General features: G+C 40.5%; 1 long non-coding RNA gene across 2 annotated transcripts; it reads left to right on the forward strand.

Annotated features, from left to right (window-relative positions):
- Nucleotides 1-2198: 2198 nt before the first annotated feature.
- LOC140707061 (uncharacterized) lies at nt 2199-12534 on the forward strand. 2 transcript variants are annotated; one of them, XR_013544461.1, is made up of 6 exons: nt 2199-6685; nt 7228-7440; nt 8884-9138; nt 9824-9908; nt 11643-11835; nt 12330-12534. It is a non-coding gene; the product is annotated as an uncharacterized LOC140707061 (long non-coding RNA). The 2 variants fall into 2 exon arrangements; XR_013544462.1 differs by having other exon boundaries at nt 2199-2389.
- Nucleotides 12535-18834: the final 6300 nt, after the last annotated feature.

Here is an 18834-nt window from a genome sequence, read left to right on the forward strand (position 1 = left end):
GCTGGTTTTGACTTATAAAATTCAAAACAACTTGCGTCTAAGACTGCATTTCCATTTATGAAGCAGCCGGTGTTTTAAAATTACCAGGGGAGGCCTTTCTCTCTGCCCCACCAGCTTCACATGAGAAACTGGTGAGGGCATAAGAGAGGGCCTTCTCTGTCTCTGCTCCCAGGCTCTGGAACTCCCTCCCATGGGAGGCCTGGCTGGCCCCATCTTTGCTGTCTTTCTGCAGTCATGAAGGCTCTGGGTTTTTTGATTGATGCAATGGTGCTGGGAGAAAGGGAGGTGACCCTCAGTCTCTCCAAGGCACTGGCTGAGTAAGGGGGGGGATGCTTTCTGCCCCACCTCTTTCCAGTTTTTATATATTTTGGTTTAATATGCTCAGCTGCCTTGAGTTGAAAGAAACACATAAACATTTTAAACAAAGTAATGACAAATAGACGGGAACTCCATTTGCATGTATGATTGCTCAGTCACAAATGCCTGCTTCATCCCCTCTCTGATATGCTGATGCGGTTTCGCCCCTTAAAAAGGTGCTGTCTTAATGTGCTGTTGTTTGATGCGTGAACAAGCTATCTTGCTACTCAAAACCAGAGCTTGGCAAAAATATTTTTGGGGGATGACAACTTCCAGCAGCCATCTTAGCTGGGGATTCTCAGTGTTCTGGAAAACGTCTCCAAGCCCTGCTCAAAATGTTCTGAATAAGACATGCTCCAATGTCACTTTTGGACTGCTTTTCTCATCCTCTGAGGATGCTCCCGAAGAGAGCCTGGGCTGTTTTGAAATCTATCCTTGAGTCTTACACTATTAATCTGGCTTAATTGACATGATTAGTATGCTCCTTGGGCTGTTGATCAGCAAAAATAGAGCCTACATAGCTATGTGTATCTCCCAGGAGCTTTCCAGCACTTCATTTGCCAGCCAGCTCCTAGAAGTCCTTTGGCAGAGACCTTTCACATTCCTTCCAAAGAGAGACCATTAATCCTCACTTGTCAACCTCCGCTTGAATAAGAAAGAAGGGGGGGGAAGGGAGCAAAGTCAAAGAACATGGGGTGGCCAAATCTGGGAAGGTTTCCAGAGCAACTGTGAAGAAAATTGAAAACAGCTAAAATATAAAGATGAGTTAATTAAATGCCACCCACACTAAACACCCCTCTTTGGTTGTAGTTTGTTGTATGGGCAATGTGCGCATTCACTTTATAATAGAAGGTGAAACAGCAGCAGCTTTTGAGGTTGTTTGTTGACTCACAAAAGTGTTCCATGATGAGTAGCAATAAGCAGGAATGGGAATTTGATGCTTTCACCCGAAATGTTAGGAAAATCAAAAGGCTTGTATGCTGCTGGAGTGTGGTCATGTTGGGATGTGTAAGAAGGTGGCTTAGTCAACTTTTCCCCCCCCCAATGAGCTCTTCAAGACAGGACATAGAGCTAATCCAGTTGTTAGTTCCATCTGCTAGGCCCACTGAATCAATGCGACTCCCATAATTCTTGGTTTACCAAAATAAATCTACTCTAATTGGGACTAGCTTTGCCACAGAAACTTACACAATTTGTGGCCCTAAATCCATACATTTCCAGCCTTGTGATTAAGGCTGGGTGAGAATTTCATTACATTTTTTTTTCTGATAATGGAATTTATTCAAATTCACAGATGTCTTCATATTTGAGAAGGAAAAAAACCTCGAGATTTCAACTGAATATGAGAGAAATCAAAACTAACGGATTTCCGCCATGATTGAGTGCTCCACAAAGAAACCAAGTGAGAAGATAACATAATAAAATTACATGATATTCTCCTTCTTACAATAATATTTTTATTGGCTGGAATATTTAAATCGCATATTGTAGCAACCTGTTATTAAAACAATGGCCCAAATTCAGCTGCAATATCTCGAGGGCCACACGTTCTTCATCCTTCGTCCTTAATATAATACTTGTTAATTTTTTGTTAATATTTGTATACTCACTGTTGTTAGCTTTTAAATATTGTCTTTTAATTGTTATAAGATGCCTTGGGTCCCTTTAACATGAAAGGGAGGGTAAAAAGGTTTTAAATAAATACATTATTTATTTATTTATTTATTTATTTATTTATTTATTTATTTACTTACTTACTTACTTACTTACTTACTTACTTACTTACTTACTTACTTACTTACTTACTTACTTACTTACTTAAAAACAGAGGTCGCAGCAAAAGGCCTTATGGTATTGTTCAATTAGGTGGACTCAAGCAGTTAGTGTTCCCTCCCATCCATGAGGGAACAGAAAGTAAGAGAAAAAAGAAAAGTGAAAGAAGAGGAGAATGAGGAAGGGCATGGATTTTGAAAGGGGAGAAGTTGTGGAATCAAAGAAACAATAGAATCAGGGCTGAAATGGACATAACATGGTAAGCTGTCAAGACACTGTGTTATTTTCATTATGCTTTTCTGTTTAAAACTGGCACAAAGTAGCCTGCGCTATGATTTTGCTATTAAAATAGTTATTGTAATGCTTATTTTCAACCTTATTCAAGTTCTTTAAACTTGTGGGTCCCTTGGTGGGGCAATTCTCAATGGAAGATTAAGGGTCTCTTCTGTCATTTGCATTTTTTTTTACTCTTTGACTCTTAAAATATCAAAGTGCCCATTCTGTATAACTAGAGCAGCACTGCTCAGTTTATCTTCTGAAAATGTGAGATCCTGAAACATCTTTGAAGAAAGTTGTAAAATTGAAATGTCTTGTAGATGTCACTACTTTTCCATAACTGAGTCTTTAAAAATATAAACACGTCATATCCTTGTCCCTCTTAAGTACTTGTACAGCTGTAAAGAAACCTTATTACTGTTTAAATTAGGCACATAAAATGTATTTAAATCATGCAGAGACACATTATAGATATTTTTTCTATTATATATATATTTTTGAAATACATGGAAGAGATATGCAAATGCATTAAGGACTTCGTCTCTGAGAGGCTTCTTAAAGTTTTTGTTTTATTTCATATTTGAAATGTGTGATGAGTTTAATATATATGGATGAATTACTGAAGACCTCATTATTCATGGCACTCATTCTTTAAACATAACCAAGGTACATGCATTTTATTATGCAAATAAAGGCTAGGAAAACTCTGAGCAGCCAAAGGACTGTGGAGGGGGCATTTAACATTTTTTCCCCTGCCTTAGTCACTTGAATTTGAATTCCAAGTGAAGCTATCTGAATTTCAATGGAACAAAGGAGGGAAATTTCTCTCTCCCCTTCCCCAATTATTTTCTGACAACCCTGCTAGTATTCTGTCCCTTCTCAGACCAATCTTGTGTTAGTATTTGTCTGTATTTTTGTTCTTTTTTTTTAAAGTTCAAATTCAGAGTAGACCTTTTGTATTTTCTCCCGTTGCCTGAAGCATGTTTGTGTTCATTTTTTCAAATAAGCACGTTATAATTCAGGTGCATTTTCCAAATGTGCTCAACATTTTGCGTATCTTGTTTATTTGCCACAACACAGCACAAACCTGAGAAATGTAGGATTGTCCAGGACGAGGTGTGTTTTGAGGGATGCAACTTGTATATTTTTCAAAGCCCAGAAATTTCATTTCCATCTGATGGCTTACCTTGAAAGTCAAGCAGCAGGTTTAGAACAGATTTTGGGATAGGAACAGGAAACATTAAAATGGCCTTTACCATCCAACAGAATTTAGAAGCTGTTCAAGCTACACTGTACAGGTTGGGATGGGCAAACTGTCGGGGACTGGGGAACAAATCTGCATATCTGGCCTTGAAAACAAGACACAGGGAGCCCCTTGATTAGTGCTTCCAAGATTCTTTAATTTGGAGGTACTGTACAGCCTTGGGGCAGCCCCTCCCCCAAGGTCCCTGAGGTACAAATTGCTCTTCTCAGTTGGGTTCACTCTTTTTTGGACAATACACTACAGTAGTAGTACCTCTCATTATTTTGTACTTCCTCGTTTAATGTTGACTATGTTTATTCGCCTTGTGATTCTTCTCCCCTTGTGTCTTACTTCCTTGTCCACCCTGTTTATGCCAGTAAAGGTTTACTGGACTGGGCTGGACTGGACAATACAGTATTTGGAACTTAAAACAAAAAGAATGAGTTTTTCCCCTCAACTGCCCAATTAGAAATTCTCCTACACTAGAGAGAGACCCAAAATCTTGTTCTGTAACCCTAATGGAGAAATTAAGTCAGGGAATGAACAATATTAAAAACGTTCAAACCGCTAACAAAGTCTGTTCAATATGGTAATCCACAATAACAAGTTCTTCAGATAATTAACTGCTAAGCTCTCACATTTCTTTATGGTTCTTCTATTTTACATTCATAAGTTGTTAATTGGTTTGACTCTTTTAAACTATAGGTATGCTGCGTTTTTGCTGTTGCTTTTTTCTATAAAAAACAACAAACAAAACAGAGGCTGAAATGCTGTTATGTGAGGAAGTTCCATCATTTCTAGCTGGCAATTAATGAGGATTGTTAGGGATATGCATGCCCACTGGCTTGGGGCTTGCTGGAGAACCCCAGCAGAAATTAGAACAGAAATTAATCAAAAATTACCAACATTTTTGTTTCAAAACAAACCTTTTTCTTGAGAGCTTTCACAGTCCTTAGGGGCCACAGAAATGGTCCTGGGCACCTTACAAACAACTTCAGGTCCACTTTCCGACCATCTTGTATACACACAAACAAACAAATAAAATAAGCAAACATGCAGTTAATGGTATTCATGTGATAAACAGTACACACCATTCTGCCAATAAATGAGAAAAGCATCTTTGAGGCAGAGGCCTCTTGTATTCAGAACAGAGAAACTAGGATGGCATTCCATTTGTCAAGAAAGATCAACATGTGTCTGTGTAGAATGCCAACACCATAAGAACTGGTAACCTTTTAAAGAGTGACTTATTTCCAAGTGTACTGGGTAAGGCATAGTAATTTTTTAAAAATCAGATATGTTTCAAAAGCCACAAGTAACACTTCCTTCCTTCCTTCCTCTCCTTGACCTAAATACATACATAATCATGGATTTTGCTGCCGAAAACCAAATCTCAAGGGACTAGAAGCATTTTGTTCATTATGTCGGAACTTAATGAAGATAAACATTGCTTATGGTCAAGTTTCAGAAAGCCAAATTACTAGCTCCTTCCTCCCTTCCTTTTCTCCCTCATTCTGTTTGTTATGTATTCTTCAGTTCAACACTGGAATGATAAAATGAGATAGATACTTTATTATGAAGAATGAGGAAAATTCATCACTCCTATAGAATTTCAGTTTGTCAGAAAGTCTATAGCTATTCAAAAGAAGGGTGAGCCCTTTGTTTTCCTCTGCTTTTGCTGCTTTCCTTGCATGGTGGTAAAATTGAAAGCATACCTTAGAACAAAGCACTGGTTGAGTGAACATCTGTTTCCTATGGAAAGCCAGTTGACTGCATTTGGGAGCTTCTTAGTGTAGCATTTTCACGAGTCCAGCTCATTCCACCCAGTTATTGGATGGTTTAATTCAAGGCTGATTTTTACCCTATAGATAACCTGTCATTAGAATCTTGGGTCTTTTTGTGTTTGATAGATGTGATTCAGCTAGACTTTTGTGACTAAGGAATCACAATCACCAATGAAGCCCAATTTGCCTCCTGCTGCCCAGTCGCAAAATATAGCAAACTGATCTGTAAACTTTGGAAGCCATCAAAAACTTCTACAGTGACAATAAGAGAGTTTCAGCATTCCATATACCCTCTTCTAATAATGGTCTGCTTGTATGGTTTAGTTCAGCCCTCAGCCTTGCTTTGAAGAAACAACAGTCCTGTTAAGGTATGCAGCCTGCTCTTCCATCTCGGAACCTTTTTCTGTCATGGGAGACAGTTTAAAGCGGTTTTCGGTTTGTATTTCTTTGAACAGGAGCAGAAATCAGTATGTGTCTAGAAACCTTTATAAAGCAGATTTTGTAAGTGTTACCATGAATTTAAGTGAACATGACTAGGAGCTCTTTCAGTCCTTCCTGCTCAATGTGGAGAGGTCAGTCGCTGAGGAAACAGATAGTCAAAACATTATTTTGGCTTTAATTTGTCACAATTGGCTATTTTTAATTGATAACCTTTTGGCCCTAAGAGAGGGCTGTAAAAACTCCAACTCATGCTGCAGGGAGGCTTAAGACAGCAGCCTGAAGAGGACTGACATCAACACTCTCAGACAAGTACCATCAATTCTTGGATGCTTGTCTATAATTTTTCTGCACTGTCCATGAAGGCATTGTGCTAAGTCTGAAGATGTGGAATTTTCTCCATGAAAGCCTGCGATTTATTTGATTTTTTGTTGTTGTTGCTGTTCTGTGCCATCAAGTAGGAACTTGAGATGGGGACAAACTACCAAAATGGTTTGTCTTGGTCCATAGTTTGTCAAGGTTGATGAATCATGAACCACAAATTTACTAATGTTTACCAACCATCCAGGAATCAGTTTGCCGGTGCTTGTTTTCTTTATTAGACAGCCAAAAAAATAAAGCTGAGTCCCCCTGTCACCTTCCCATTGCCCCCGTTGCCTCCCTAGCTTGTCCTGCTGCCTCATTCTCTTCTGTCACAGCTGCTACTGTTTCCACCACTGCCTCTACAGTGCAGACGGAAGCAGTCACTTCTGTTATGGCAGCCTAGCGCTTCCCTCTCTGCCTGTGGGCCTGCCAAATAGAAGAGGTAGAGCAGGTAAGCCTGGGAACTGCCTTTGAGTGGGCACTTGTTAGAGGAGATGGGGTTCAGAACTGCTGAACACCTGTTAATCCAAAGGATGAACTGGCAGGAACTGCTGAACTGGCAATTTGTACGAATCATAACTTTGTTTAATTTTACTTTAATTCCTTCGCTACAAGGAAAGCTAAATGCAAAGCTTCATGGAAAAGGTGGATTTCAAGAATGGATTTCAAGGAGGAAAGAGAAGCACTATGACCTTCCAAGTAGCAAGAAAGTAGAATCTTATTATGGAAACAAGAATGTTTGGGGTTCCTAATGGAGGGGGAATGGAACAACAACAGTCCATAGATATGTTGGAATATAGGGTTAAAAAGTAGGACAGGAAAAGCCCACAGGGAACTTGACTAAATTTAGGAAGTAAATTTAGGAATAAAGCAATAATTATATTCAAGTATTCAGGTGCATGACTTAGGTTTATTGATTGTACATTCAGCAGGGGACATGAACCTTTACATCAAAAGAAAAAACCATTAATGCACCCTTCTTTTCCTCTCCAGATCAAAATGATCTCCAATTAACGAACAAGATGATGAGTTGTTGATATAGAAGATGCAACCTCCCAGGCTCTTCATTTTCTAAACACCCAAAACAGACACTGGCCCTTTTGAAAGCTCCAGCACAATTCCTGCTCACATTGGTCATGGAAATGTCCCTTGGTTAGAAGAAATTAGCTCTGACTCCACCTCAGTTGTCTTCACGGAAAAGTTTTTGTAAGATATGCATCAAAATGGTTCATTATGAATTTAACCAAACTCATCCACATCACAATATGCTTGATGACTTCTTCCAGCACAATTTTTAAGGAAGCTAATTTTCTTCTGTGAATACTCTTCAAGAGTAAAGCTTATGATTCATTCACCAGGAATATGATCCAAATAGTGCCCGAACTTTATCAGAAACTCCTGAAATTTCATTAGGGCTGCCATGTTGAGGACAAGCTGTAGTCACAACTAGAGATGGGCACGAACTGCCGAACTGCAATCCGTGGTGGTTGTTTTTTCGGCGAAACAAATGTTTGGCACTTCCCAGCCCTGCCTTATCTGGCAAGTTCCCACTCAGAGGCAACGCTCATAGGAGGCGGGGGGGGGGAGTCAGAGCACTGCCTCTGAATTGGGTGCCCAGCAGAAGAGCTAGCAGCTGTCGAACACTCGTTCAGCCAAAAAACGAACCAGCGCAGACTGCCAGTTCTGCAAATTGTGCCCATCTCTAGTCATAACCATTCATAGGAACACAGGGAGCTACCTTCCACCTAGGGTGTGATGAGACAGTGAAGGAGGATTGCTATTGATTATGTTGAAAAGGATCACTTTGCTGGGAGTGATTTTCTTTGAAGAGTTCTTTCTAAGCATACAGGAATTGCTCCAGCTCAGCTCCAAAAAAAAGAGTAATCCGACACTGGAACAAAAAGGTCCAGATTGGGCACAGAACAGGGGTCAGGGTGGTTTTGTCTCAGCCTATTTGCATCTCTGAAAATGACGGGTGAACTATTATTGTTACAAGTTATGACTAGTCACAGTTTTTGTAGTTTGACATGACAATTCTCCCAAAGAGATGTAGAATGGCCAAAGAAAGATCTTCCAGGTACTTTCAGATTTTTTTTCAAGTTCCTATAAATGTGTATAAAGTAATCTCTTGAATTGGTTTAAAATGTATAGAGGAACTACCTTATGGTTTGGGAAGCAATTCTTATTAAAAGATTGTGAGATTATGGATTGAAAAAATCAGTGGAGTTCAGATTTTTTAAAAACTTTCTTGAGACGCTACATGAATTCATTGTTGGGAATATTGAAAAATAAGGAGTTGGAAGGCAGCCTAGTATCATCTTCACAGTTCTATCTGCTTTTTAAAAACTGGAAATGTGTTTTGAAAATATTAACACATGCAAGAAAACATGTAAAAATTACACAGGTTGCTTGAAGCAATTACAGAATACGGAAAGCTTTAAGAACACATATGGTGTGAAAAGATCTTCAGATTCATGAGACAGAAATAGCCTGAAAAAAGAAATAAAGTTGATAAATTTCTACCAAAGAGGTTACTTCAAGCATAAAAACCACAACCACACCTTCTTGTTAAAGAATCAATAACTGCTTTGGGAATTCTAATTTAGAAGTATTAGAAAACTTTTCTTTATTTTCTTCCTCTTTATACAGATTGACGAATCTTCAGGAAAGTAGGGCAGCAATATCCATGGGAATGTGTTCCAAGCCCCGCTCCCAGATGCAAAAAAAGAGAGGTTACTTACCTGTAACCATGGTTCTTCAAGTGGTCATCTGTGAATTCACACAAAAGGGTTAACCCAGCACCAGCGTTGGTCCTCTCGGAACATTCTCGAGCTTTACAAGAAAAGTAACAAAGTTTAAGGCTGCCTATATTGCGCAAGCCTCAGTTCCATTTATCCACCACAGGTACCTGAGCATGAGCTAGATACAGCCAGTGACAGATAGAGGGGAAGCAGGGTGGGATTGTGTGAATTCACAGATGACCACTTGAAGAACTTACCTGTAACCTCTCTTTCTTCATCGTGGTCTTCTGTGAATGCACACAAAAAGGTGATTAGCACGCTTACTCACCGGATGGTGGGCTGTCACTGGAGGACAGACATCAACACCGCTCTCCCGAAGCTTGTCTCCTTCTTGGCCCTCAGGTCCAGTCTGTAATGAGTAATGAAGGTGGAGACATTAGACCAAGTGGCGGTCCTGCAGATGTCAGGCACATCAATGCCACGTAGTAGGGCAGTAGAAGAAGCTATGGCTCTGGTGGAATGAGCCAGAAGTCCTTCAGGTAGAGCCTTACGCTGAAGCTCATAAGCAAGCGAGATTGTGGAGACAAGCCATCTGGAGAGCGTTGAAGGCAATGCCGGAAGACCTTTCTTTTTCCCAAAGTAGCAGAGGAAAAGTCTATTGGATGACCTAAAGTCCTTGGTTCTAGAAACATAGAAGGCCAGAGCCCTCCTGACATCAAGGGTGTGGAGCATGCGCTTGGTGTAATTTGTAGGCTCAGAGAACAGAGTGGGAAGCAGTAAAGGCTGGTTGAGGTGAAAGCCCGATACACCGTGTGATGATGTGATTTCCGTTTATGTCTATGGCATAGTCAAAGATATAGGATTGCCTATGCTGCAACTGCTGAGGACGATAGCTGGGGGTGGAGGAAGAAGCTTGAGATGATCTTTGTTGAGGTAAGCTCCTAAACGGTCTGTACTGCTGCGAAGATTACTGGTATTGAGAATAAGACTTTCTCCACTGCTATTTGTTATATCTAGGTTGAGGCTGGATAGAGTAGGATTTTGCCATCTTTTTGGCCGTATGTAGTTCCTCTAAATGATTATCAGTCTTTTCATTAAATAGCCCGGTAGCATCAAAGGGAAGGTTTTCCACTTTGGTTTTGACATCATCTAGGATGTTGGCAGATCTCAGCCATGCGTTTCTGCGTAAAGTCACTGCAGACATGAGAACTCTGGCAGCAGCCTCTGTTGCATGCCTAGTTGATAACCTTTGGTGTTTTGACACAGTTTGGGCTTCCTCATAGAAATTCAGGAAACCTTGTCTCACATCCTCTGGAGTCATTTTAAGAGCAGGTAGGATTTTCAACCAGAGCTGCTTCTGGTATGCTCCCAAAGCAGTTTGATAGTTTATGAGTCGTAGTAGGAAGGAAATTAATGAGTAGATCTTCCTTCCAATGATTTCCAGCTTCTTACCTTCCTTGTTTGTGGGAGTAACATGGGACTTTCCAGTGGGTTTAGTACAACTGGTTTCCATAATGAGCAAGTTTGGTATAGGGTATTTAAGAAGAAATTTTGCGTCATTACCATGGATACGATAAAGGTTCTCAGTGCGGCAAGAAATGGAGAGAGAAATAGAAAGTTGTTTTCAGAATTCTTTAATAATCTCCATTATGACCGGCACAACGGTAAGGCTTGGAGGAGGAGACCTCTCCTGGTTGATGTCCTCAAAGATAAGGTCTTCAGCAGGAGGTGTAGGTTGGTCTATTTCCAATTTTAATGCCCTTGCTAGATGCGAAAGCATTTGAGAATATGAGAAGTCCTCTGAAGGAGATGAAGCATGTGGGTCTCCCTTATCAGAACCAACAACCTCACCCTCAGGAAGGTCGCCTTGGCAAGGTTGAGATGGTAGTTCCGGCTCAGAATCTGAAGATGCAACAGAGGAAACTTCATCTGGATCTGAAGAGAAGACATCCCTTTTTCTTTTACGCGGTTGTCTTTCGACATCGTGCGTTGAAGACTGAGTCTGCTGTGAAGATATAGGAACCGTCAATGTCGAAGGAGCAGGCTCTACAGGGTGTGGTACTGGGGCTTTAGAACCTTCGATGTCAACCCATCGACGATGACGACGGGGCCGAGGGGACTCAGAAGAAGAAGAAGAAATATAGACGTATTTCACTTTCTTATGTCTTCAACCTCGATTGGTCGACATCAAAGAGAAATCTGAAGAGCTGTAGTCCCGTCGACGTTGATAGCGGTGACGTGCCCACACTCTCTCAGAATCATCAGAGTCAATAGATCTAGTTCGACGTCGATGTTTAGATCGATGTTGAGTGGAGGAATGGTGCTTCCTTTTAGATGAGCGCTTTTTATGAGGGGATCTCGACCTCGAGTGTGCTGACAAGACCAAAAGAGCCGAAGACCCCTGCCCATGAGAAATTGGGCTATGCGGGGCAGAAGCCAAGCCTGCTGTCGCTCCAGCAAGCTGACTCGGCGTCGGTGAGGAGACGCCAGCCGGGAGAGAAGGCTCAATTTGTCAAGGAGGAAGCGATGGGGCTGCCTCCGACAAAGATTCATGGTCTCTGGATGAATCCTCCAAAATGGGCAATGGTAAAGCTTCAGATATTGGTGGAAGCTGAGTGGAGGATTCCTTCACTTTAACGGGAGCCTTTCCCTTTGCTTGTTTTTCAGGTTTGAGTGTAGAAGCAGCAGCAAACTTCGACGTCGTAGTGGATTTGTTTGAAGAAGCCGCCTTTTTCGTTGTTTTGCCAGCTTTGGAAACAACTGATTGAGGAGAAGCCGCCGCTTCAGAGCAAGGGGTGGCTGAAGGTGGGACCACCTCCATGTCAGAAGGTTTGGTGGAGGCTAGAGTAGATTCCCAAAGGTAATACTTAAGATGCTGTTGCCTGGCTTTTAAAGCAGCTTTAGTAAAAGCTTTACAATGCCTGCAAGATTTAGTGAGGTGGGATTCACCTAAGCAGAAAAGGCAACAATCATGTCTGTCTTGGTGGGGGATTTTTCTTGAACAAACTACACAACGGCTAAATGGCCCTGAGGGGGACATAAAAGCTGAAAAGTCTTACTAGAGCCATTTGCGGGGCAGGGAAAAAGGAGGGAAGTCCGAAGCAGCCAAACTTGAGGGGAAATCCGAAAGCAAAGTCCATAAAAAGTAAAATCCGTGTCAGGGAATACAACAGTTCTCCAAGTCAGTCTGAATCCAGGTCAAAAAACGAAGATATCAGTACAAAGAATAATAAAATATAGAGCTCGAAGCGAGAGGTTCCAATCAACTAGGCAGAAAAATGGAACTGAGGCTTGGGTGGGCGGAGCATGCACACAGTATAGGCAGCCTTAAACTTTGTTACTTTTCTCTTAAAGCTCGAGAATATTCAGAGAGGACCAACACTGGCACTGGGTTAACCCTTTTGTGTTCATTCACAGAAGACCACGATGAAGAAACTGTGGATATGCAAACTCTCTATATAGCAGAGTCTCTGGTTCCCTTTAGTGATAATACACTTTGAAAACATGAATTTCTGGTGGGGAGGAGTATTTAATTTATTAAAGCAGCAAATAGCTGAAACCATGGTTCTCGATCCTTCAGATATGGTGTTTCTTCTTCGGATGTTTTCTTAAGAAATCATTTTTAAAAAAATTCATTATTCACTGGTAATCATCAAGTAAGTTTCAACATCCTAGAAGGGAGTCAAAAAAGCAAGTGAGTAACCTGCAAACAAGTTTCACAGATCAGGTGGATATAAGGCTTCACTCTATGAGTCCTCAGAGAGTTTAGTAATTGTAAGCCATTTAAAGTCATACCAATAGAGATGCTGCAAATATCTAAGTAGGAGGGCTCACACCATTGCTCCAATGCTTCTCACCAGGATTCAGGAGTAAACTAGCCATTTGCCATAATTTTCCAAGGCCTTTTCTCTGAAGCATTCTCCAGTCCAAGTATGGCTTGAGATAAGCAAGAAGGGCCTTCTGGTTTCCCATCAGTTGTTAGTGCTTGGGCAGTTGGTATAGCAAGAGTATCAGGCACCCACACATAATCTTCTCTCCATGTTGTGATACATATTGAACTTCTGCTTAGATTAGAACAATAGTTTCTAAGTCTTCCCCTTCACCAATCAATTAGCACATCAATGTCTTTTTTTTTCAAGTGATGCATCTCCTCTCTGTTGATGCTTTAGCAATGTCCCATTGCAAAACACCCCATTTGCTAGCTGTCACCTTTTGCTGTCTTTCATGTTAAGTGAAAGGGACTAAAGGGTTTTGGTGAGGGAGGAACATAGTTTCACAAAGTGCCACTTTTCAAGCCCCACACAATGAGCTATACTTATTTTCTTGTGAAAATTACATATTTATTGCTGGGGCTTCCCAATGATGCACAGCGAAAAACATTCTTTCAAAGATAAAATAAATATATACTTATTTTTTATTTATAAAAATAGAAATAGTTTTTACAAAGTCAGTATCCTGTATTAATAGACTAAAAGCACTGCCAGGAGCCATCTTTAACACCAGTTTAATTACCAAAACCCATACGGAATAATACACTGTTGGCCACCGCCTCTAAAATATCAACAGAGAAGGAATCAAGCTAACTTTCTTTGGGAGGGTGTTGCAAAACCTAGACACTGCTACTGTTTCCTCCACTTATCTGTCTAACCTCCATAGAGGTTTTGTGCTTCCTCTTGCACCACCATTAAAAGGAGAGGGATCCTATCTTCCATTCATCCAATCTTCCTACATAGGATGTAGATACGCAGGAAAATGAATAGCCTTTTGGAGCGCTTGTGAATCATGTGACATGCAGGGAACTGTGCTCCAGCCCCAACGCAATCCGTGACAAAGCTAGAGCTTTTCATTTTGGCTGTGGAGCTACTACTTTGGGGAGCTTGAATGGAAGCAATTCCCTGGCAGGTGGAAGGGTTGCTTTATGAGAAATCACTCCCTACAAAGCAACCCTTTCTGGTCCAATCACTCTTGTGCCTTCCCAGCTATCTTATCTGGTTTTGGAATAAATTGCATAATCCTTTGTAATCACCTATAGTAAGTATAACAGACTTTTTCTTCTTTAATGTTTTTTGTTGTTAATATTTTGTTTCAAAATATTAATGAATAACTACGTTTTGTTACTCCTCCATGACATATAACCACCTGTGTTTCCAAAACTGGGTCTTCTTCGTTCCCCTTACATCTTTCCCAGCTTCAAAGCAGCTTAGACAGTTTGTAATTCACCATCTGTTAAACATTTGAAGATACGGGGACCAATGCTTGGAAACTGCAGGAAACTGCAGCCAACAGACGGGATGTTGTCATTTTTAGCCGGAAAACATCTGTCCCTCCCATCCTCCCTGCCAACCATTTTGTCTCTAAAGAGAAGCAAAGGAAACATGTAACAGTGACAGCTTTCACTTTTTCAAAGTTATCCACATGGTTAGTACTCAGAAAATAGAGACAGGAGGTCTGTTTGCAATGGGGCTTTGGCAACATACAAAAGCATGGAGGAGAAATTGAGATTTTAAAAAAATCATAACAGCATAGAACGTAAGCAGCTATGGCGATCCCATTGGGTAGCTTTGCTACTTTGGTTAACTTGACAATCCTCAGCTGATTTTAATCAAAGTAACTTGCTCAGTAGAAAGGAACACTGCAAACATTTTTGTCTGCTATATTCTACTGATACGAAAATTTCAGTGTTCATAGAATTATAAAATCCAAGGACTATCAGAGGCTCCAAAGTTCATTTCATCCAGGCCTCTGTCAATGCTTAAGCCAAAGCATCACTGACCAAATACTATCAGATTTCCATTTAAAAATCTCCAACAAAGGAGAGTCCACCACCTTCCAAGATAGACTATTCCTTATCAAAGAACTCTTACTATCAGGAACTTCTTCCTAATGATTAATTAGAACCTCCTCAAGACAAATTTCTTGTTCACCCTCCTATTATAAAATTTTTCTTCTCATGAGGAACAGATGCTTACCTCACTCTTCATGAGAGTGGAAGGATAGCAACACCTCTTTGGTTATAAAAGGTACAACTATATTATTGAGGTTGCAATAAAGGACCAGCAAAGATAATGTCAGCACACACTACTTGATGCCACAAATATCTTCGGTTCTTAGAACACATCCATCTCACAGGCCAGATAGTCCATAAGAACTGAACCTAACAGGTTCCCATCCCAGGTTGCCTACCTTGTCTTCGGTCAAGATAAATCTCAATATTAATCTCAGCCAAACTGTAGATGACATTTTCTTGTCCTTGTCAAGTGTTCATTTCCCCATCAGAAAAAAATCCTCCATTTACAGAAGGGGTGGGAAGGGTACAAAAGTATTAATGGGGCTATGGCTTCAACGATCCTTAAGAATACCTCAGGACATGGGAAAAGTTCCTTTTTTTGGACTGCTCTTATTAGAATTCCCCAGCAACCATGGGCAATGATAGTTATCTATTTTATGGAGCTATAATCCCAGCCAGGATTTCTTTAAGCTCTGGAACAATATGGATATTCCCATCCCAGCTAGCCCTAATGAGGGTTCAGCCCCCAGGACCAGGCCATCCACTAATATGTCCCAGCACCATGAAGGTCCCACTCTTCCTACCAGTGGCACCTGGAGCTCCACTGTCTTCCTGCTTGGCTGGCCACGCAGCAGCCATGTGGGGAGATTTGTCTTCCCACCCCCTGCCTGGTGTGGCCAGCTGAGCAGGAAGACAGCAGAGCTCCAGGTGCCACTGACAGGAAGAGCACGACCTTTGTGGCACCGGGACACATGAATGGATGCTCCAGTCCTGGGGGCCAGACCCTCATTAGGTCCATTTGGGACAAGGATATTTGCATTTGTTTCTAAATATAAATATCCCCATCTCTATTCACAGCTCAATGGCAGAGCACCGGTTTTATCACTGAAAACTCTCAACCAGTCTCTAGCATTTCTGTTTAGAAGATTCGCATAGCAGATCATTATCAGCGTGGTAAAGAAGAAGAAATTATGGCCAAAAGTAGGACAAACTCAGTTTCAACATTTTTGCCTCCAGAAAAGTCCAGGCTTGATTATAATTTTGGTAGTCAGTATTCAACATATTGCTGAGGCAGAGATGGAAAGAATTCTTGCTGAATTCTTAATTCTTGTCGATTTAGGTTGTCACGCCTCTATAAAGCACCTTGATAAGGCATGATAAATCCCTGTCAGATTTTTTTGCCCCCAGGTGAAAATGAGACAAAGAGCACTATTGTGTTCCTCATTAAGGTTTCCATAATTCTCGTACATTGTCTCTGTGCAAAACTAGTTGTCTTTCTTATAGAAAAGCAAAGCACGCACAAACAAGTGCATAGAACAATTGGCTCCTGTTTGTACAGATGTAAACAAAATGTTCAATGCTTGTACGTCTTAAAATGACCATGCAACAACACTGCAATCATTCTGTACAGTTTCTGATATTTGTGTTAAAGTGTTATTTGCACAATTGCCCTAAATAGGCGCAAAACAATTTTCTCAGAACACCACCAAATACCTGAACCCCCTGTGGACAATTTAAATCACTATGTCTTGTGCATCACAAGAACCCTCAATATTATGGCTGAAATCCAGCTGCAAGTCACAACTAGAATAGACCTGCTAAATCAATGGAAATTACATAGGTCTTGACTCTCCAAATCCCTCTGATTCATTGGGCATACTCATGCTGCAACTAGATGCCGGATTTCAGCTTATATGTGTTTTATTACATGTGTTATAAGTCAAACAGTATGCTTCTTTGATGATGGTGCAACTATATGGACATTTGTCTCATTGTTTGGTCCACTCTGCAGACAGACTGGTTCACTCCTCTTCCTGGCAACCACATGCTGTAAGTGCTGGCCCCAAACCAGCCTATCCCCAAAGCAACTTTCTACCTCCCTAGAAAGGGGCTACTCTTTTGTGTGTGCTAGTAGGATCGTGCCATTTTTGCCCATTTTCAGCACATGTGATCACTGAAATTGAATGAAAGTGGAGCTTCCTGTGTTCAATTTCCCAATATTATTAAGTGGTTCTAACAGATATTATTAAGTGGTTTTAACAAAGGAGGTCTGTAATTTTCCAATGTTATTACGTGGATCACTTAATAATATTGGAAAATTTCAAACCTCCTCTGCCCCTAACATGGAGGCACCTCACAGCTCAAGGGCAGAGCACAGGTTTTATGACTGGAAACACTCGAGTCAATGCCTAGCATTTATATTTAGAAGGTGGAGAGGCAGAAGAAGAAAGTGACTTTTTTCTAAAGCTTATTAGAAAAGTGATGATGTGCTGTATCTTTTAGAAGAAAAAAAGAAAGAAAAAAATTGAAAACTTCTTCCCAGAGTGAAGAGAGGACAGATAGTAACAAAGGGGTGTGTGTGTGTTTTGTTTTGTTTCTTTTCTTTCCTTCCTTTAAAGGGAAGTGAACCAAATAGTGTCATTTGAGGTATGTATGTCACGTGTGTGCAAGGATTGTGCCACATGTCATACCTGACCTTTGTGCAACCTTAAATTACCCTATTTACCCCAATCTGACCCTCTGCAATTGAGCTGTCTAGCCAAGCCCTAAATTATACATTCAGAACATGTCCTAAATCTGGAGGAGATGCACAATTTTCTGACATAGAGGAATGATTCTTGACAACTCAGTACCGAAGAAAAAATTGTACCAAGGAAGCAGACTCTCAGGAATGGCATTTTATAATGCTCAAAAAGTAAACACTGAAGTCATTTTAAAAAGAGAAATAGTCTTTCTTCATAGAACACTTGAACGAATGAATGCACAAATCAGAAGCACAGTGGCTTTGTATAGCCATATTTGAAAACAGAAGTATTTTTATTATAGTCCCCAATTTCACCCTATCATACTAACATGGAGCTTTCCACTTTAGATAACCAGCTGGAAAATTATTTCACCTTGAATTTCTACTCTTTGGTTATAAATGTGCCAGGCTTTATGTACTGGGAATAAATTTTTTATGTCGTTCTTACAGGCTGGCTTAACCAAGTCATTGTGCTATTTATAAGCCAGGAGAAGTAGATTATTATTGTGCACCGTCCTTTCATTGCACTTCCTCTTACTTACAGAACAGATTTTTAAAATGGTTGTCTAACCTGAAATTCTGATTTCTTTCATTTCAGATACAAAATCAAAGAATCTGAAACAAATAACGGTAGCTTAAGTCTGCTGAACCTAAAATTATTTCCTGGATTGCATATTGACTTAAATATTTGCCTCTCCTATGTTCTCACTTGGTTCTCGTGTCATATGACTATTGGCATACCTAAAAAAATTAACCATTCAGCATAGTGACTGAAGTGCCAAAAATATTATTATTTTGAAACAGGCATGTGGAGTGTGTAGTCCTGTGTACATTCTTAGGCCACAACTGTCATAATTTCTCCCCACCAGTTTTGCTGGCTAGGACTGTGGGGAGTTTCCAATTACATCAGAAGGAACAGAATCTGGGTGTCTCAGAAGTACATTTGTCAAAAGGTTTATAATTTCTGTGCTCAGCTGTCCATATTGTGTTTGTTGCTCCCCTATTAAAGATGATCCAGCCCCAAATAGCTGATTTCCTTCCTTTGCCTTCCCCCCTCCTCTTGTTAAGGGCTAAGTCCCACATAGCTGATCTCCTTGTCATGGCTTCTAACCTTTAGGAAATGAAGGTGTCAACAAGAGAAAGGAGGAATTTGTTTTATGCTCTTCTCACCATCAGATTTCCAACAAATACTCCTATGGGTATTTCCCATTCCTATTACATCTGCCCTCTTTAAATGTTTGGGATCTAATTGTTTGATTGATTTAAAATATTTTTACCACTCCTTAAAAAGGGCCCCAGGTGGCTTGCATCATTAAAAATCTAGGAGG

Source organism: Pogona vitticeps, chromosome 4 (assembly GCF_051106095.1).
Source record: "Pogona vitticeps strain Pit_001003342236 chromosome 4, PviZW2.1, whole genome shotgun sequence".
Classification (NCBI taxonomy): domain Eukaryota; kingdom Metazoa; phylum Chordata; class Lepidosauria; order Squamata; family Agamidae; genus Pogona; species Pogona vitticeps.